The sequence below is a fragment of the Sceloporus undulatus genome, chromosome 2, assembly GCF_019175285.1.
Source record: "Sceloporus undulatus isolate JIND9_A2432 ecotype Alabama chromosome 2, SceUnd_v1.1, whole genome shotgun sequence".
NCBI classification, from domain to species: Eukaryota; Metazoa; Chordata; class Lepidosauria; order Squamata; family Phrynosomatidae; genus Sceloporus; species Sceloporus undulatus.
This window is the reverse complement of record NC_056523.1, coordinates 232,961,694-232,983,636: the sequence shown is the minus strand read 5'-3', so window position 1 is coordinate 232,983,636 and position 21,943 is coordinate 232,961,694. Positions and strand designations below refer to the sequence as shown.

Below are 21,943 nucleotides of genomic sequence, written 5' to 3'. Positions count from 1 at the left end.
AGTATTTCCATATGTATACAGCCCCTCTGTATTCTGAAATCAGAATGCCCTTAGAAGAGGGAGAAAACTATTATATAAACATTATATTTCATGGAACCATACCAGTGGGAACCACATCGTGTTCATGCACACCTGTTTCTTGCATTGTTAAAATATGAATGTACTCTAGTGATTGCTTGCCATTTTATAAAATTACAATTATAGAAGGGGAGCTCTCTTTGTTTCACTAAATCCAGGAGAAGAGCCTACACAGATGTCTAAGAATATTGGAATAGCTAAGAAAACATATACATAGTATTGTGAGATTTAGACTATGCAATTAGTTGTGGAGCTCTCAACTTAAGACCCATGGGCTGTATCCAGCTTGACAAAGCTTTTGGCTTTGAACTCCACCCTCCTGGTATAAACTAGTTCAGAGATCAGCTTCCACATGTGGCAGCAGTTCAGTGGTGTTTGGGAAGACAGCAAGGCTTGCTAAACTGGAGAATTCATTTAGACCTGCTATTATGTACTCTAACGTCTCAAAACGTTTTGGTACATTTTTTGGATGAAAGTTTCTCCATGCTTATTATAATTAATAAGAAATTATAACAATACCATAAGGAAACATAGACATAAATTCTACTGGTTTTCCCAGCAGAAATGGACCCATTGGATTAGATGTTGAATTAGAGTCAGCAAATATGTAAATTTACTCTAGCTGTGACTAGCAATAACACTCAGAATGATGTAGCTTTGCTTGTCAACAACTTTGTCACATGTCCAAAGCATGCTAGTTGTGTAAACTGCATTTAAAACAAACACACTTTTACCAGTTTTGTATGTGTGTCACTAGGTTAGTTTTCAGTATTGCTCTTAAGCTGAATATTAAGAACAGCTTATGTAATAACGGTACACATGATGCATAATTCCTGCCATACACCAGGACTAAAGCATGAGCACTATATTAAAGTTCTTCTGAAGAATGTGGGGAATAATAATTCTTCCTCTTTTGTATTTTAACAGAAGGAGATACATGTAAATTTTGCTCTGACAATAGTCAGACAATAAAAATTTAAGTGATGGATGCTGATGAGAGAGGCAAATTCCTAAAATATGTAATATAGACATCAGCTCAGTGCATATTTACATAGAAACTGGTCACACTAAATGTAGTGGGACTTGTTCTTGGTTAAGAATCCATAGGCGTGTCATGTTTGAATTTCTATTTTAAACAAGAGACAGAGGCGGGGTACAGACCGCCGCTTTGCGGCGGTCTGCCGCCGCCGCCAGTAGGTCCGCAGGGGAGCCGGAGCCTTCAGACGGCCCGACTCCCGCGCGGACCGAAAAAAGAAGCTACGTCACAAGCGGCGCGACACATCTGGACGCTGTGCATCCAGTACGTAAAGATGGCGGCACCCGTATGAACAGGGCGCCGCCATCTTGTACGTATTCAATACGTACTAGGGTTAGGGGGGTGCGGAAGCACCGCCCCTTCCTAACCCTAGTACGTATTGATGACGTACTATTTGGCGGTCTGTAAACCGCCAGAGAAACTGAAATATATGAAATGATTGGATGGATGGACATAAGATAATTAGAAGTATTTGGAAATGAAATAGCAGTATATGAAGGCTGGAAACTGGATTTGAGAGATCATGTTTTAAAAGATATGACATGTGATAAGGTATATGTTAAGCATGAGAGGAATCCTGTGTTTTATTTCACTTTGTTGTTCCTCTAGTTAGTTTCTAATGCTCTAATCATTTCTGGATTGAATGAAATGCAAACTTTCTCTTCTGCAAATAGGGGGCTCATTGAGTTCCTGGAAAGCTATTGATCTATCAGACATTACAAAGTAAAAATTGTCACACATATGGCCAAGCAACATCAGAGTGTGGTTAGGCAAACTACTCAAGCATCCATCTCTGAATGCAGTCATTGTTGATGATGCCACCTCCAAACCATCAGGAAAGCCACACTCCACACTGAAGGATAAAGTGGATCACAAGCTTGATTCTATGACATATAAGGTCTATTCCATTCCTGTACTTCTGCTGTCTGTTTTGAATTGTGAGGCCTGTATGAAGGCCTATCCAGAACATCTATTGTATGCTATGGTATAACTAGGCAAGGAATCTGGCTTCATTACATTAACTCTCTAAATGGGTTGCAGCTACCATTTCACTTGCTTACCAAATGGCCAAGAAATTGGAGCCCTCACCCATCTGATCTCATTCTACCATGGTGGTTTCATCTTTCCTTCTGCTTTTCTTGTTGGAGTGCCTATCCAGGCCCAACCTTTGTGAAGCACTATAGATTGGATCTTTAAGCCATCAGACTCCACATCCTTTGGCATGGCTGTGCTTCATTCTCCACAAGCTACACTCCCATATGTATGAGGTCACAGAAAGCATGAAGAACAAGTTGCTTACCTGTAACTGTGGTAGTCTGAGTGTTCATCTGTGAACTCACAAAACTCCCCCCTCCCTCTCTGTTCTATGCTTAGCCTTCTCATGCACTTCACTGATTTCGCAGACAGAGAACTGATGAGTTCAGGTGAGAACTGCATGGAGCATATGCGGTGGAAGGTAGGCAGGGCTTCTGCAAAAAAGAACTTGGCTCTAGAAGTTTGCAAAGATGGGCCACACAGGCACAAGTGTCCCCATCTATGTGAATTCACAGATGACCACTCAAAGAGCCACAGGTATAGGTAAGCAACCTATTCATTTCACCTTTATGCTACAAAGTGGCACTCAAGGCCATGGCAATTTCTGTTATGAAATGGTGGCCCAGATGGGATCCATTTCACAAAAAAGCGGGTCAAAAATAGGTTTATAATCATTGGGCTAAACATCAATAATTCATGGAATGCAAGGTTTAGAAAAGCTACCCTTTTGAATCCTAGATCAAGACATTTTCCATTATAATTGTTGCCAGGCTTATACAGATAGGATAAAGCTCAAAGATTTTTATCCACAAACCATAAAGTCCCTAAAAATGCAACTCTGGTTTCAAAAAGAGATTCACACACTTAAACCTTTAAAGCTAGATCAGGAAAAGAGCACAGACCAGACTGTTCACAATCTGGTATGTGTGTTTTTGGTAGAATTTTAGGATTTAAATATTGCCATGCCCTCATATTTATATATTTATAATATTCCCATTTCTGAATGCTTTTGAAGCTGCTCCTTCCCAGTCCCTTCAATATCAGACAATTGGATCCTGCAGGTGATTCTGTCTGATAGAAGCAATCATGTCTCCTCATTTTGTCAGTCCTGTATTTTCCTGACTTTGGGATGTTTAAAACTGCAAGACTTAGGCTTAGTTTTTCTTAAAATATACTTACCTTTTCAAAATATACAAAATACTTTACAATGTGTGGCAGACTCTTAGGGCAGGAAAAACTATCTACTGGCATTATGGTAAAATGAAAAACATCATACAGTATCTAGAATCTCCTCTAAATAAATGCCACCCTGCAGAGAACCCATAATTTTTGTTCCACATTTCCCACAAGATTCTGTGCTAAAAGCTGTCCACAGAGAAAACTGTATTAAAATACATTACAATACAGTATTCACAGTTCAGTTACAATTTGTTTAAAACATACCAAGAATTTAAATGAGCACAACACATACCAGTGGGTCAGTTAACAATATCCATTACCAATTACAAGGGTCACCATACTGCTAGTTTTTAGCAAAATGATATTGGATTTCCATTTTGGCAGTTATGGGTTGGCTCTGTTTTTTGCTCTAAGGATTGAGTTTGAGGGCAAAATGTTCATTTGGTTAAATGAGCTTGTCATTTGATGAATGGGTTGGCTAATGAAATTAAGAGGCCGTAATAACCCCTGAGTTATACTCATGTTACAAAATTCAGCAAACAGTTCAGAAGACTTTTCCTTGTCCACAACAAAAACAAGAAGGAAAGTAACACAAATACACATTGCTTCAGAGAGAGCATTTTCTAGAATAAAGAAATGGATTCTCCTTGCACCAGATTCGAGAAAGTTGACTCCCATCTTCTTAGTTATTCCTCTCCTGGTTGTTTCTAGACAGTAGACCTCCAGGAGAAGCAAGACATAAAAAAGCCTTTGCCTGGTTAGAAGTCATTATTAAAGACCAGTGCGCTAATGTTAGCAAAACCAATTGTACACACCAGAGTAGCCCTAGCTCATAAATGCTTTTAGGGGCGAGTTAGATGGAAACAGCTTAGTCTAGATGGCAAACAGAGCATCTCTTCTCTAATGGTTTAGTTAAGTCTTCAGTTTGCTTTTAATTGAAATACTGGGTCCTAAATGAGGGCAGCTAAAAATAGGTTTCAACATATCAGTATCAAGGGCTTGCTGATAGTGCAACGACTGAACCTTCAAGTAGGAGAAGGATCAGAATACAGTATAGCTATTAATTATCTGGGCTGTGCTTCACTTACTTGGCTAATCTTCTTCTCATTTTGGCACTTCATCCCAACTGTAATCACTCTAATATGGGGTGCCCAGCCTCTCCTACTTGGACTCATGCCCTCTCTTCCAGACACGTCATTGTTTCTAGTCTGGCCATAGCCTACCATCAATGACTGTCCCCAGTTCCTTGAACAGGAATAGCAAAATTACCATAGAGGTTGTTCAGCAGGTGGCCTTTGTTTTTGTGCCTCCTCCAAAAGTGTCCCCTTACTTGTCCTGCCACTTAGGGTTTGATGCTGCTACTGGGTGCTGCCACCCCATCAGGATATGCCAACATATTTTCCTCCAGAAATAGTATATCCATGTTATGAGTTAGTCTGTGGGCTGTCTCTTTTGGCGATGATGTGAATGTTGCAATTCTGCAACACAAAAGTAAACTTAACTCTGCTATACCTACAGCAGGGAGCAGGGACCAACTCAACAAAATGTCCTAGATGCCATGTCTAGGTGCCCAGCCAGGAACACCTGTTCCCCTTAAGAAGAGGATAAAGGCTGGGTGCCTGCAGCGGCGGGTCCATTGCAGCCTAGTTGCCACCAAAGGGGGTGACACCAAAGGGGAGGCACCCCTTTGGGGGAGCCGCTTTGCGGGGAGCAAGGGCAAGGGCCAGTCCATTTGGCTGGTAGGAGAGGGTATATTTTAATATATTTTAATGCAATTAATTTAACTGTATGTTGATGTTGATATTTTAGTTAAGGTAAGGGGATGTATATTTTTAGTTGTGTATGTGTTATGTAATTGTTTATGCATTTTTGTAAACCGCCTTGATCTGTTGGAAAGGCGGTATATAAATTATTATTATTATTATTATTATTATTATTATTATTATTATATGTTTGCTCTCTCCTAAAGTGACACTGTAATAACAGGGGTTTAGACTACAGTTCTGTTCACATCTCTATGGAAGAAAGCATGGTAAGCCAGAATATATTGAGACTTTTCTGGATAAACATGCATAGCATCACATTGTTAGTGCATTAAGGAAGACATTTTAACAACACTAATTTCTGCAATCAAAGTCTTTAGGTCCACTTTACAAGATGAGAATGATATCTGCAAATAAACAATCCCAGCTGGGAAAACAGGATGTGACCTTGCATATCCACAGCTCCACTATCTCACAACGCTTTCGAGTCACTGTTTGCTTGCTGTTAATTGTGAACTCCACCCATCTCTGTGTAATGGAGGTACTGGTCTCAGTAATGTTGATGGATTATGCAAGGGATAAAAAAAAATGGTTCACCTCATCTCTCCTCTGAGTGTCCCAGCTATGATTTTTAGCTCACTAGAATTAAAGCAATACACATTAGAATAACTTAAGGTCTTGGAATCTGATAATTTTTCTCTATCAGTCATTTAAATAACTGGCCATGCTCAAGTATACCAAGCAGCTCAGTTCTAAAATTGTTAGTCAAAATATTTATCTTAACATATAACATAAACATACAGTACATTAGCAGTCACATAATTCAGTTGCTGGCATTGGAAAAATGACTTGGTCAGACAAAGCAATGCATCTGATAATTCAGGTCTCAAGGATTGATGGAAAAACTAATATAAATAGATATGTATTTTTTTCAGTTTTTCTCTTAGCAAATAATTATACTTGTTGCTCTGAGAAAAACCCATTCTGAAGATCATAAAATTCTTCCACACTTCTGAAATAGAGAATGAAGGCTGGGGAAAGACAGGGATGCCTATATGGTTCCTGTCTGTCCACTCCAAACTCCTTATGTTGGGAATAAGGGCCTGCAATGAGGTTGTAACCACATTCAGGTGATCATAAGAAAACTAATATAAATATCAAGCACTAAAATTGATATCCAGAAATATTGGGAAATATTAGTTGAAAGTGTACTACACAGCTGCAACTACTTAAAAACAACAACACACGGTTAAATGTAAAGGAAGGACACACTGGCTTTAAACAGAAACCTATTGGTTTATATCAGATTAGTGTTTACCCTACAATTTGCTTGTAAAAGTACAACATCCCATCTCTATACCATACTGCCATTGTAATACTGAAAACTCAGATCCATATTTACTATACAAGGATCTGAGAACAGTTAAAAGTTTCAAATTGCTGAGTGTGACCCAGCTTGTTTCATTAATAACACATGTTTCAATGAGTCTAGCATACTGAAATTGGAGAGATAAAAAGAAAAACTTCCAACATTATGATTTTAAAAAAAATCCCTCTATAGCCACATACTATATAGAATTTGTAAAAAGAAACAAAGATACAAATGTTATTAAAACCAGTTTTACCATTGGCAGGAAATATTCCCATCATTCCAAGTCCCTTCCCATCAGACACATCTTTGGAGGAGAGAGGGAAGATATAAAATCAAGCATGGGAAAAAGACCCTCAATCTGTAGATAACAAGGCTTTTCTCACGGAAAGATGGATTTAATGAAATTATTTAAAGGATGCACATTTTCTTTTGATACGGAACTAGCAGGGAACAGCTGATATAGATATGATGAAAGGCTTCTTCTCCCTCCCTTAACACTGTTTCTTTTAATGATTTTGATTTTGCTTGCCACAGATTGAAAAAAGGACCAGCTCCCAACCCACTCCTCCACAAGCTCTTAGATTTATGTGAACATTCACTGGCCAAGCTCAAAAGAGTAGCATACCTAGCTCCATGTACCCAAGGGAACTCTGGTCTTCTGCTTCTGAAACAGCTCTCACCTCACCTTGAGTCAAATTGCAAGCCACATTTTGCAAACACAGAGCATGATATGGCAGAGTGGGGAATCAAAAGGTTCATTGAGCATACTGAACATCTCTTAAATCCCAGTCTTTTGTAACAGTGAAAAGCAAGTATTTTGATAAAAATAATGGCCTGTTTCCAGAGAGTGGGAGAGAAGGAGGAGACTCTTAAAGGCTCAAACAGCTTTTCAGACAAGTCTGTCAGGGATCCCAGAAGGATGCTGTAAATCACTTAAGAATATATATTTATTACAGTGTCTATGAAAACAAATATTTGAATATTAGGGCAAGATGTTTCTGCTTCTTCCTTTTTCAGCTGGCCAGACATTTTAATTCAGAAGTACAGAGCCAGTCCAATTTGCCAGTGATTGTTACTGAAATATTATCAGATGCAAAACAGTATAAAGTGGTAAAATTTCTATGTTTATAACTTGGCACAACATTGTCTCACGTGAGAAGATGGCATCTAACATACCAGTTTTCCATCTTTGGTGTTCTATGTGTGCCACTTTGGGTACACCTTTGTTTTATTCAGAGCAATTGAGGAAGACAGAAACCAAAATAACTTATTATTCATTTCTTCCTCTTTGTTGTTTGTATCTAACGTTTTACTTTATTCATCTGTCACTAAGGACCTTAGTAGACTTTAGCAAACTCCTATATAGTGGGAAAGTCTCTCTCCACATTATTAGCTAGCTACTTTAGCAGTAGACTACAGTATATACATCATGATCTCAGAACTCAGTTATTTGAGATTGGAGAATATATATATATATATATCATTAGCAATTTTATTGTTAGCTATATGTATAGTGATTTAATATTTCATGGTCTGTCAGTTGTTGGTGTTAACACATGTGAATATATTTTAACACATGAAGGCTTTCCAGTATCTTCATTAGTTTCTAGTACATGTACTTATGGGATACATAGTGTGTGGGACACTTTGCTATTCTCTCCATATTGTTTTGGACTAGGATATGGGTTCCCACATAAGTGTAATCAGGCCTAACAGTCCTTGTGATGGGAATATTTCTGAAGGCTTTCATCCTCAGGATCCCATAAAGGAGATGACCAAACTTCAGGGAAAATGTAACTTTCTCTCCAACTCTCCCCTGCACCATTGCGTCCAATCTAGAACCTCAGTATCCTGACATGCTTGTGTTAGGTGTAAAAATATTAGATGAAAACAGTTTCAACTGAGAACAGCAACACGCTCGGTAGAACAAAAATATTAGCATGAAAGCAGCTGAGCATGCAGGAGAGGATGCTGAGTAGAGAAGATCACCAGCTGCCAAATGAGGCTGTAGCACGTCTGGCATGGACTAGATAGGAAGCCACCAGAGAAACCATGGCCTAGCTAAGCCAAAAAGGGATCCTGGCCAGCTCTGTGGGAGCCTCTGCCAAAAATGCGGTTGAAGAACCAAGTTAGGAACCCTAATGGATAGGCTTTATCACTGATGTATGTGACCCAGGAAGATATGGAGTTAGATATAAAATTATACTGCATATGCATGGATCTTGGCCTTTAACTAGAAGAAATTGCAAATAAACAAAATGGATATGCAGCGCCAGGCCAATGCACTTTGCTGTTCACATACCACAAATTAATTTGTTTCTCACGCAGGTAGAGAATCCCTCTCTCCTCTTCCTTATGGTAAAAATTAGATACTAATAAATTAAATTATTAGCATCTGCTGCTGAAATCTGCTTCCTGGGGCAGGTGTATATCTGCCCAATGGTGGGACCAGCCCTTGTTGTGTGAATATTGGGAAATTCACCGTAAAGAAATGAAAAAAAAACCACCCCTATATACACGTGTGTAAAATTTCAGTGAGAAATGTTGCTAGTTTCATCTAGACGTTCTCAACTTCCTACAAAATTCCCGAAATGTCTTGCTCCCAAATTCACCCTGGTTAAATCTGGTGGCAAGTCTTAACTTTAAAAAAAATACAATTCTGGTTTCACAACATTGCTGAGACTTCAAATAAATAGTTTGCTTAAAATGTAATTTGCACTCCCTTGTAGGGGTATCTCCCCGCCTTTTGTCTTCACTGGCCATTGGTGGGTCACCAGCAAGATTGTTCTAATCAACAGGGGTTTAAAGTAGATGTAAAGCTTTGATTTGTTTGCTCCTATATGAGTTCATCTTTCTTTCCCACAGTCTGCTGCCCATATTTTTTTTCAGCCAAGGTTGCTTGGCAGCAGAAGCATTGCTAGTGTGTTTTGTACATTCTGCTCCCCGCTCCCTTTGCCACTCCATTTGCTGGGGCCATATTGGCTTTCTCTGTTGTTAGAACACTGGGGGTCAAGTGTAGGCGTGTGTATGCTTTACAAATAACAGCCCCATCACTGCTAATGTCTGTCTCAGATGTTAAGTTGCTGGTGGCTTTGTCTGAGGGGGCACTTCATGCTGTAATTCTTGAATGCAAATCGCTTTTTGTTGCTTTTCTTCCTTGAGAAAAGAGAGGCTGAAATGGAGCTTAAATAATTTATTTCGATGAATACATTAACCAGGCTCATCTATTGTGGCTGTTTAAGGACTGAAAATAATTAGCACAAAGCCACATTTCCTTCACAGGATACTAAAGGGGAGTCAGGCTGCTGCTGTAAATAGGGAACTATGAATTCAATTTTCAGTAGAAACAAAGACTGGGAGGGGCAAGAGAGATTAAATATATTTCAAGGACACCTCGAAATTTCTGATGGGAATGTTTTCAAGTGGAATAAGACATTCCCATGTGAAATGTATTGCTGTTTGGACTGGGAACTTGTGGGGTTTGTTGTAACATATGCATACGGTGTACCATTAATACAAGTCCCCTTTTATTAAATAAGGGTGGGATAGATGATGGAGCATCTTCGTGAAATGGTGTGGCCTCTGCATTCCTTGTAGAAAATGAGAAAGAACACTTTTATTTCAGGCTTTATAACTAACAAAATAGTTTGAAGATGAAGCTATTATCCACAGAGGTCAATGCCACAGGAGTGATAGAATGCAGTTGCTTGAAGAAACTCTAGCCTGTTACAGACTGCCAAAATAAAGCTGCTTCGGGTCTCTTTGGAGGTATGCTATTCAAATGATGCATGGGTCCTAAGAGTCCAGAGTTCGCACCAAAGCCACTCCATTCCTAAGCACTGGAGGGCAGCTTTGGTGCAGCTTCCGGATTCTTAGGATGCATGCATCATTTAAACAGCATACCTCCAAAGAGACCCGAAGCAGCTTTATTTTGAGAGTCTGTAACAGGCCAATGAAAGGGGAGAGCTATTTCAAAAGCACCTTTTGCTTTTCATGGCATGTGGATTTGCCCTGCTATGTCATGTACACTGTAAAGCCTTTTTTATTATAATGTTGGTAATATTAATGATATAGATTGCTCTGCTATGAACAATTTAGATTTTGATTTCATTTCACTGTCCATTTCAGTTATGCTTTCATAACCAAAAAACTCTCTACTTTGTTCATATTTTATCATGATCATATTTTTCTACAAAGAAGGAAAAACAACAACTTTAAAATTTAATGTTATACCATTATCTTTATTGAAAAGTCTCAATTTTGAGAGGACTGCCCTCCCGGAGGCAAAAAGCAATCTTGCTCTGCCTTGGAAAATTTCTCCCGGGGGCCCTGCCCACTACACACTTTCCTGGAAGTGAGGCCTCTTAGATCGCAACAGAACTTTCTTAATAAGAAAAAAATCATCAGATTGCTGTAAATATTAAAAGATAGTATGTAGCTCAACTTTCTACATACATAGTTGAAAGTAAAGTCCAAAACACACTACAGAAATAAACCAGTTTGAGGCTGCTTTAATTGCCCTAGCTAAGTTCTAGGAAATCCTGAGAATTGTAGTTTATTGTAGCACTAGAGGTCTTTGACAGAGAAGGCTAAATGTCTCACAAAATTACAGTTCCCAGAATTGCATTGGAGAGTATCACACAGATGGTAAGGATAGAAGTAAAGTGGATTGCTTCTGTCCTTATCCCTTCTCAATTGTGCAATTGGGGGAAAAAGTAGCACACTCTGCACACTTATCCCATTTTTCTTACATCCATGAAGTGTAATGGACCTGTCATTTGGTATTAATGGAAACTCCTGTTAATACCAAATGATGGATCCATTACATTTCACAGATGGGAGAAGAATGGGATAAGCATTCAGAGTGTGATCATCTTTCTCCCGATCGCGCAAATGAGACGGTATAAGGACAGGAGCAATCTGATTTGCTCCCATCCTTACCCTCTGTGTGTTGATCTCCATCGAGACAGGGCAGTTAAAGCAGTTTCAAACTGGATTATTTCTGCAGTGTGTTTTGGATCTAAATCCATTTAGGATTGCAGTATAGATGAGGAAAGAAATCTGCCATCTATATTCATAAATTATGGTTTGGCAGGAACAGTCTTGGTTAATCTGGTCTTCTCTCTCCACCTCCCACTTCTCCCTTGGCCCTCAGCTTATGTCATTGCTGCAAATTGAGTTTAAAAATGTTGCCCTTCCCAAGTAGGCTCCAGCAATAGAGACAGCATCCTCCGTTAATAACTTTTGCCATATGTGTCCTAGTTTTCATCAGCGAAATATTGGAGGCTGCAATAATTTTGCTGCAAAGGAATATTGATGCCCAGTTCTTCTACATCTCAGGCGCTTCCTACAGTTCTACAATTGGTACTCCCTGGCAGTTTAAGGTATTTAGTGTTCCAATCTGTTTATCTAGTCAAACATTTACCTAGTCCGTTTTTGTTTAAAATTTAAAATTGGATCTGTTTCAGGTTATTATATTAATACACTGAATAAAAGCAGTGTGTCTTATTGTTTTAATCTAGTTAGGAATTGTTCATGAGACACCATCGAGAACTAGAATTTCTTTTCACTCGGGATTCTGTATGCTTCAACAATATCCTCCTCGCAGTCACCTCATTTTAAACATTTCGGCATAGTGTAAATGTGACTATTTATAATGTTTGCCTTTTTTTCAGCAATCCTTGTGCTTTTCTCTCCCTCCTCATCCCCCCTTTTATGAAAATAAACCCACCCTTGCCTGAAGCAACACAGCAGTACTAATCAGCAAGTGTTTTTGGCAGCAGGCAGCAATGCGGACACATCTGGAGACCCAACAGGAAGTCATTCCTTGTCCAAGTAACTTTGCTGTGCAAGAGGCCTGTGATATAGTAACAAGGTACTTCTGTGGATGTAGAAATAGACAAAACTGTTTTACTCTTTCAATCATTCAAGAGAAACCAAGCCTTTATAATAATCAACTAACACTTATTGTATGTCCCTTTGTGCTGAAATATTTTTAATTCCTGTCCTGCTGGACTGGACAACTCTTAAGCAGAATTCTTTCTCACTGTTGAAGAGGGTCTCTATTTGCACAGAGGAGAACAACAATAAAAATGCTCACCATAAGGAATACATACTTCCATAGAAGGATTTAAAAAAGAAAGAAAGAGTAATACACTTCCTTTTCCCCCCTCTGGGGACCAATCTATCAGGAGTCTTGGATCTTCTCTGCAATATGGAATGCCCTTGGAAAGTAACACATTTAAGGTGTTTACAGAATGTCAAAGATCATCCCCTGAGTGGGTAAAAGTATGTTGGATGTAGCCTTTAGTTAGGAGAATCCATGTGTTTATTAATAAGAACACTGACTAAGGGCAGAAGTACAAATCAATAATGTTAGGGCTATGAAATCAATATGTTACACATTAATAGTCTGAACATTTCATTTGTTAATAGATGATCTCCTATAAAGGATGGTCTTGCTAAACATCTAACCAAAGCCTGGAAAAGTATGTTTTTGAGAAGGGGTGGGGGCTACAACTCTCTAGAAGATTCTAAGAGTTTGTAGTCTAAAAGAATAATGCTTCCAAGTTGTGCATTTAACATCTCTTAGAGACTCTAGAAATTACCCTAATCCGACAGAACAAACAAATTTTGCTGCAAATATGTCTCTATCAGTGGTTGGACAGTTATTCAAAGAGGCTTGCAGATGGCCTTATTTTACTCTGTTTGCTCTATTACTCTGTTTACTCCTTTTACTCTGCGGCACTAGGCTTCAGTAGAGCAAGAGAGACAGCTTTGATGGAATAGAGGTTCTCATGAGCTGTGCTTGGAGGGAGTGGCCCTTTCATCCCCCCACCCCACCCCACCCCATGTCTGGAAGGTCCTGTAGAGAGAGAGAGTAGCTGTAGAGAGGTGCAAAGTGTAGAGAGAGAGTAGCTGTAAATCAGGTTGCGAAAGTGCAGACTAGAAGCCACAGTGACTTGCCCAAGGTCCTCTAGTAGGTTTCTATGGCTGAGCAAGGAGTCAAACCCTGGTTGGCAGAGCTGTAATCCAACATTCAAACCACTACATCATACTGGGTGTCCTAGAGTTACCTACCCTGCTGTAAATGAAAAGTGACTTTGGATATTAGGGTATCTTTTCCTCTTGTGTTTGCTATCTAGGTCTTCAGTAAAAAGAAGTGGGAAGGCGAATAGGGGAGCAACAACCTGTTTGTTCAGGAACTGTGAACCATAGGCAGAGGTTGGACTGGTTTTAGATCTTTTGGGGTCAGTTTTAGATTTTCTTTTTCTGTCTCTGTCTTGTAAATAGTAGAGAAGTCCTGGCAGGAAAGATTTGTCTTGAAAACAAAAAAAGACCTTTGGGCATCAAAATGATACCATTATAAGGGTAGTGGGCAACGAACAATGACAGATGTAGGTGGATGGGTTACAGGTGAATGAGAGACTAGGTATTGTTCTATAATCTATATCATTTACAGTTTATCAGTTTACCAAGCCCATGGGGATTATTGTCTCTTTCTGTAAAGATGGTGTTCTTGAATGCTAATGGGAGCTGATCTGGTGCATGATATGAAGACTCTGAAACATAAGGGAGTGCAGCACACCACCTATCAATCTGAGGAGAGTAGAGAGGGAGAGTTGCTATGGTTTATTATATTGTATTACCTTGACTAGATGCTGTATTCAGTAATCTTGAAAAGGCATTGATGATTGTGAATTGGATATCTAATGACACCGCTTTGTGGTCCATTTGTGATGGATAGATTGCTATCTGATGGAGTTTGCCTAAACCTCTTAGGGATGGAGAACCTATTAGATCCATCATCAGCATGTGGATCCAAATGATTTTCTGAATTTTCAGTTAATTTCACCTATGGTTTTTGAAGCCCACTGACTTTGCTTGCTCAGACAGGTTTATGAAGTGGACAGATAGCTCTCTCTCTCTCTCTCTCTCTCTCTCTCTTGCACGCCCCCCCCCTTACAGAGCTACATTGACACACAGATTTTCCAGAGAGGTCAGGACAATGATGTGGCAGGGATTATGACTGAATGCAAAATAAAATAAAGGACATATACCACAAAAAGAAAGCAGAGTCCCTATTAAAGTTTATTTCATGGTGAAGACAGCAGCAAAGAAATTGTACTTTTTCACTTCTGCCACAGAGAGTGCTGAAATAGCTATGGTGTATTATGAAAAATTTCTGGTGAAAATAGAAGAACATGACTTAGCTAGGTAAAAGTAAAGGTATTCTGTTGACAAGGTTGTGAAGTTGTGAACGACCATAGGGGGTGGTACTCATCTCCGTTACTAAGCCAAAGAGCCAGCATTGTCAGAGACTACTCTGTGATCACGTGGCCAGCATGACTGCACAGAATGCTGTTTACTTTCCCACCAGCGTTGTACCTATTTATCTACTTGCATTTGCATGCTTTCGAACTGTTAAATTGGCAGAAGCTGGGAGTAGTGATGGGAGCTCACCCCTTCACGCGGCATCTGGGCCTAGCTACCACTGCTAAATACTTCATTGATTTTGCCACGCCAACACTGGCTTAGATGACATGATCAAAGCAAGTCCTAATGACATATCAACATCATGCCTGTCTTATTGATGAATAAAATTCAGTTTGAATAGGCTGAAGGTATTAACGAAAACATCATTAGTTTATGATTTGTCATGAGTGTGCTTAACCCTTACTCTTTCTGGATGATTATGGGGTCATGAAAATGGGCCTGAAAGAGTGGTGCATGGCTGCATCAGGGCCAATTGCGCCATGGCCGTGGCAACCGCACAAGCCCAGCCCCAATCCAGGCCGCTGTTGCTGTCCTCGACCCAGCCACCTGCAAGGAGGGGCTTTTTGCCACTCCCTTTTGTGCCAGCTCTTCCAGGTTGGGACTGGTTCGGTGTGCCTTCTGGCTGCATTTGAGATGTATGTCATGTAAATGCCACACCTCCAACATGGCACAAAGCTGGCACTTTTGGCCCACCTGCTTTGGGCCTATGTCACACTGGAAAGTCTGATAGATTTGGTGCAAAGTGTAGAGGAAAGGTAATCACAGTGAAACCTTTATTGAGGAATCCATACCTGGATATCATTATGTCGGATAATTTGAATCAGTGTAAAATTTGTCATTTTGGGGCAAGATGTGGGAGCATATGAACGCATCCCGGTTCCAGATTTTCTTGGTTGAAATTGATTCTCCAGATCCATTTCAATCCAGCTTCAGGCCTGAACAGTGGACTGAGATAGCTTTGGTCACTCTTAGACCCAGGACAGACTGCGTCCCTCTGTAGTAAAAAGAACTTGGAAAAAAGGGTTCTTTTTCAGTTGCCGGGTGGACATCACGAGTGCGCCAGTGGTGCACTCATGATGTAATGGATGTGTAGCAATGTGTGGATGCTGCCCATCCTTTACATTGAGATGGTGGCACCCGTGTGGATGGGCTGCCACCATTACATACTAGGGGACCTGACTGTGTGGTTGCTGCGTGGTCCAGAACCCTAGTATCGCTGCCACCACACCCCTTTTGGCCCATCTGTCTTGGGCCTTAGATTAACTATGCTAAAATATAGACAGGGAGAATATTTCCTTGTTAGTTCTGCAGGATATCTCAAGGATCATAGTATCTTTCTAGGCCACGTAATAGATATTGGTTGGAAGATATAATCTCCAGACCTTTCTTGGAAGCTTTCAGAATGTGGTAGCCAATACTGAGTCATTTTGGACCTATTAGTATAAGGGACCATCACATCTCATAGCAGCCTCTGCAAGAGTTGCCAAAAAGACCCTTCTCTACATGCCAACCAATTATGATGACAGCTTATCTGAAGGGGATGCGGAACAGGACCTTTATTGCCACATGATAACTGCCTAATTCTTTGCTTTGTGTTTGCTGTATTTTCATTGGTACAGTATTATGAAGTATGGCAAAAATCTTTCTGTTTAGTTGGCCATTAGGTTTTATTTGAGGTTTCCAGTTTATGCTCTTACCTTCCCTTCTGAACATCAGTTGATTACTATAGAAGACATTACTGGTCTACCACTGCAGGGATAAGGTGCTTCTGGAAAGACACATCTTCTAAAGAGAATGGAACATATTTCTGTTTTGAAGACAAACTAGCAAATTATTTCATTGCAACATCTCCTAATATGGATAAGAGGGTCTTTGTTTTGTTAGTTGTGCAAACTCTGAAAGTAGGATGTTGTGATAGGATGCAGTATAATTGACCCCAGAAATAGTCCACTTTGATTTATGTCCCGTGTTTCTTTCTCCCTCCCATATTGAACAATGCACAACTGCATAGTGATTAGCTCTACAAATCACCGGTTCAACTACAATGAGGTTTTCATTTATTGCAAGTGGTGTTGCTCATATAATTGCAGTTGCACTTACAAATATTCTTCTGCCTTGCTTAACAGCTGGTCCTTTTGCTTTTTAGCACTGACCACAACTGCCACTTTTCCAGCTGGAAGTTTTCTGTGGCACTTTCCCATTTTGATATATTTTAAAATTCCCACCTGATTTATGTTGTACTCACTGTTGCTATGGTGCAATGATTCTTATGTAATGCAGTTGGGTGTGTACCTCATTGTTAACCATCTAGTGCAGGGTCTTTGCATGTGTTTTTTTTTTAAAAATTCCCAGCACTCATAAAGTCATATTTGTCTAATAGCAATATACAATTTTAACTTTTAATTTTACAGCAGTGCTTAGTGCACTCAAAAGGGATGGACAGGTTCTTAATTCTACCCCTTTACCAAGATATAAACTCTCTCCAATTTATTGTAAAGCATAAAATTCAAGCTATGCTGTGCTGTGAGACCTTGGACTTTCCATCCACCCTTTTGTAATTATTTCTTTCTCCACCTCTCCCCTTTCCTCTGCAGATGATTTCTCTCCAAGTCTCTTGCTAAAGCTGCAATAACTATGCACTAATGCACTCTGTACAAATCCTTCATTTGAAAATACTGGATATCTTCTAGCGAGTCATGATTCTGGTTCTATAGTTTAATTTGAGACAAAGACACACAATATATAAGCAGATAGGCTAAATATTTCCACAGTTGCTTTGCAAATGTCTAAATAAGCAGGGAAGTCTAAAATAGTTTAAATAAAAATCTTGAATTGTTAGGATTATATAAGTTTATTGTAAAGCTTTTTAAATAGATTTGGTCTGGGAAATGCATTGGGCCCACTCTCAGAGAAAGGCAGCGTACAAATGAAATAAATAAAGAAATAAAGTTATCAAGCTTAAAAACTACACCTTTAAAAGCACCAGATGTGATCTAGCATTATATTCTACTGATGCTATATGGGAGGTGGCACGGACGTAGCTAGGATTTTGGGAAGGGGGGGGTCCAGACTAAGTGCCACCATTATAATGGGGCTTGAGTGCGGCAGCGCAGCAGCACACACCATTCATTTTTCTAATGGAAGGGGGGGTCCGGACCCCAAGAACCCCCCCCCCTTGGCTACATCCCTGGAGGTGGGCTTCCTGTCCATAGCACCTTGGATGTGGAAGCCTTTCCCTTGGGGGCCTGCCTGGCACCAACATTGTTCTCTATTTTTTCTGTTCGAACAGTATGAACAATACTCTGGTTTCTCTTCAGATCGTATAATTAGAAAATAGTATGAACAATATTGTTTCCATTCACACATTCATTCAGCATCAAGTGAAGATGATGCTGGGAAACAATCTGCTCCAGGCACCCAAATTAGTGTTGCGAAAGCACTTTGATTTATATTCAAGGTGAGAGGAAACAACTAGCTTCATACTGAGAATGACCATTAATAAATGTTATTTCCTGCATTCCTGCCAAACTTGCCTTTAAGGGCAGCAGCTCGAAAAGAAGATCTCAAAACCTGTGCAGGCTCATATAGGACACTATGGATGTCAGGCAGGGCTTAAACAAAGGTCAGTCATTTAGAAGCACCTGTCATGCGCTGCTTCCAGAATATGGTCATAGACTCTGATTCAGGGACTGAAGCAGTGGACATGCTGGGATCTTCTGCTGAGCCAGAGCAAGAGGAGGTTCCAGAGCCACAAGTCTCAGATACAGAACAGAGTGCAGTACCAGTTCTGGCAGATAGTCCTGCCAATTCATATACATTAGACAACTTAATCCTATGTACATTTGCCGAGTGGAGGCAATCCCAGCCCTTCTCTCCCTGACTTGTCAGAGATTATCTGACCTACTTGGCTTCCCATTGTGGTCCTGAACTGTGTGCTTGACCAGGACTGTGTGTGTTGACTCTGGGTGCCATGTACTTGATTTCGACTCTGTTTTTTGATTCTGGATGCCATTTACCTGACTTGGACATTGCTGAACTCTCTTTGGGACGTAAGGCTTGTATTTACTAAAGTAAATGCTGAACTGTAAGCTACTCTGTGACTGGGCTTGCTCATTAGCTGCTGGTTATCAGCTGTGTAGCAATCAGCCTTTGGCCTGATGCTCAGATTGTGTTTGGGACAGCACCATACACTTACCCATACAGCTGCAGAAATTCCCTCCTCTATACATGGATAAGGAATGACACAGCTAGAATTTGGGCAAAACCCACCCAATTGGGTGATATGGCAATCCTACCAGAGATTAGGCAAATTGGAAGACTGAAAACAGGTATCCACACAAGTGACATTTGCCCAAGGATTCAAGGTTTCTGACTGAAAATGTTCTGAGTCATTCCATGTGGAAGACATAAAAATTGAAATCTATTTATGGGATGGATTGCCATATTTTTATTTAGCGTTTCATTGTCAGTTTGAGGATAATTCATATTGTCAGTGTGCGTTAATAGGATTCTGAGGTTTAGAGTGCCTATAGGGTAACATTCTATGACTTCAAACTCTTGATGGCTCTGACTTTTTTTGATTGATTGTTTCCCCATATTTAAAAAAACAGCAGTGGGTCTACCGTATATACTCATGTATAAGTCGACCTCATGTATAAGTCGAGGGCAGTATTTGGATCCAAAATCATGGATTTTGATATGACCCATGGATAAGTCGAGGAGCAAACAATGGAGGATGTTACAAAAGGTCTAAAGGGGGGGGGGGGGATAAAGCACCACTTCCCTCCCTATATCTTACTCTCTGGACCTCTCCCAAGCATCAGTCTCAGCATGGAAAAGGGGAAACAAACCTCAGCGTGCACGCACACACACACGCACACACTCTTCCCCTTACCAAAAGCATCTCCAAGGCACATGGCTTGCGAAAAGGAGAACACACCCCACTGTCTCTCTGCTTGTCACCCCCAGGACTCCCAAGGCTCATAGCTTGCAGAAATGGAAGACAGGCCTTTCTCTCTCTCTCCTTCTCACCCCCAGGACTCTCAAGACTCGTGGCTTTCAGAAATAGAGGACAAGGCTTTCTCTCTCTCTCCTTCTCACCCCCAGGACTTCCAGGCAAAATGGGATACAAGCCTGGGCATACTTTCTTTGTGTTCCTACTCTGAGCAGCAGCTTGTTAGGTCTGGCTCCTCAGGAAGGCTGAGAGCCTGGGAAACAGACACACACACATACACACACAAACAGAGAGAGAGAGAGAGAGAGAGAGAGGAGGAGGAGGAGGAGGAGGAGGAGAGGAGAGCTGGCACCGGGGCTTCAAACAGGGAGCCGTTACAAGGCTACAGAGGAAGGTGGGCACTTCTTCTTTCACAAAATTTATTAGCATTAACTCATTTGGAGTTCATTTTGGGGCATACATTTTTCAACTTATAGGCGACTATATACGGTAAATCGAGTGATCCCCCCCCCCCCCCGGTGTAATGTCTTGCAGAAATTGAAGTACTGAAAACTGATGGTGGATGAAACACAAAGTTAAATGAGCATGTTAAAGAACATAGTACTATATGAACTCTTGTGCAAATATTTGACAAATAGCATCAACACCTATTTAACTTATGTTTGTACTTATTATGACATAGCCTAATATATGTGTGCATACAAACTTTTAAAATATGTGCACAAAACCCTAAGCCAGATTTCTTCGGACTTGCCATTCATTAGCAATGCTGTCTGTTTGCTGATATTTGGTTCCTGCGTGCCGACACAGTTAAAGTAATCAGGAACATACTAAAGCAAAAAAGTATCATCACATCTCAGCTGAGACTTTGGGCTTATTTTTCCTCTGTCTAGCTAGAATTTAAAGCTGGTTTCTGGACCACAACTAGTTAGATGAATGATGAACCATGTCATCTGGGTGGGATATAGGAAATGATAATTGTCACACTGGCCACAAAACGTCTAAAGTACTTATAAATATTCTAGTATTTGTAGGTGAATACACAGGTTTGCTAGCTGTTAACATGTTAATTGTCTCTGTAATGTGAAATACATTCTACTGTCTGGAAAGCTGGTTCTGTTAAAGACAGTCTTACCTTGAAGGTTTAGTTTAGTTTTTGGTTTATATGTGCTTTGTTGTTTTGTGCCTTTGAGTCATTTTTGAGTTATGGTGATCCTAAAGCGAATCTATCATAGAATTTTCTTGGCAAGTTTCTTCAGAGGGAGTTTGCTAATGACATCCTCTGAGGCTGAGAGTGTGTGACTTGTGGGGTTTTATGCTCAAGGAATTGAACTCTGAGTCATATAAGATTATTGCATGGCACTTGGAGGAACGGGAATGGAATGGAATGGAATGGGGGGACATGTGTTACCGCATGGGAGAATGTCACTGATGCCGCTGGGAGTCCCCAAGCCATTCCTCAGCCATTCCTAGCAGCTGATTTTGAAGAAGGGTTCAAAATCGTCCTTCAAAATCAGCTGCCATGGAATGGATGGGGAATGGCTTGGGGACTCCTGGCAGCATTGGTGGTGTTCTCCTGTGTAGTAACACATGTTTTCCTGCCTTCCGTTCCATTCCATTCCCATCCCTCCAAGTGCTGTACGATAAGCTTAATAGTCTAGTGCTCATACCGATACACTACGCTGGCTGCACCATGATACTGTAATGATATTCAGTCTTCAGAAGACCCATGCATTTAGTGAGGTGGCAGTGCAGGACTTGCTTGTAGTACTCTTCCACATATACTGCTCAACTGTATGCAATTCTGGATGCATTTTAAGCCCTAATTCAAGAGGCAGAGGCCTAAACCTTCATTTTGGCATTTGCAGTTGCTCTTCTCTCCACTACTCTCTGTCTCTCTCCATCTCTCTTTCTTTCTGAACTTAGGTAATAAGGATTAGGATTTCTCCATGCACTGGGACAAATTTATCAAATTTATCAAATTATAGGGATTAAATGAAGACAATGCTATTCATGTTCAGACCTCAGCTAATAGGCAGGCATTTCTGAAGATACCCAAAGTTTACAGTTTCCTTTTCTAAACTTATCTTGAAATTTCTTTGTCCAATCACATTTCCTTTGAAATCAGTGACTGTGTATCCCAAGGGAAGATAAAGGGGAAATGGGTGAGTATTGAGAAACCCTGATGAGACAAATCCTGGAGTGATGAGAATCTTTGCACAAAATTTGCAATGGTTGATTTACATAGA

The 21,943-nt window shown here is 40.3% G+C and overlaps 1 protein-coding gene across 1 annotated transcript in view; it reads left to right on the top strand.

Annotated features, from left to right (window-relative positions):
* The window catches only part of ADAMTSL1 (ADAMTS like 1), a 628,141-nt gene that overhangs the window by 93,594 nt on the left and 512,604 nt on the right, over positions 1-21,943 (top strand). The window lies entirely within an intron of this gene.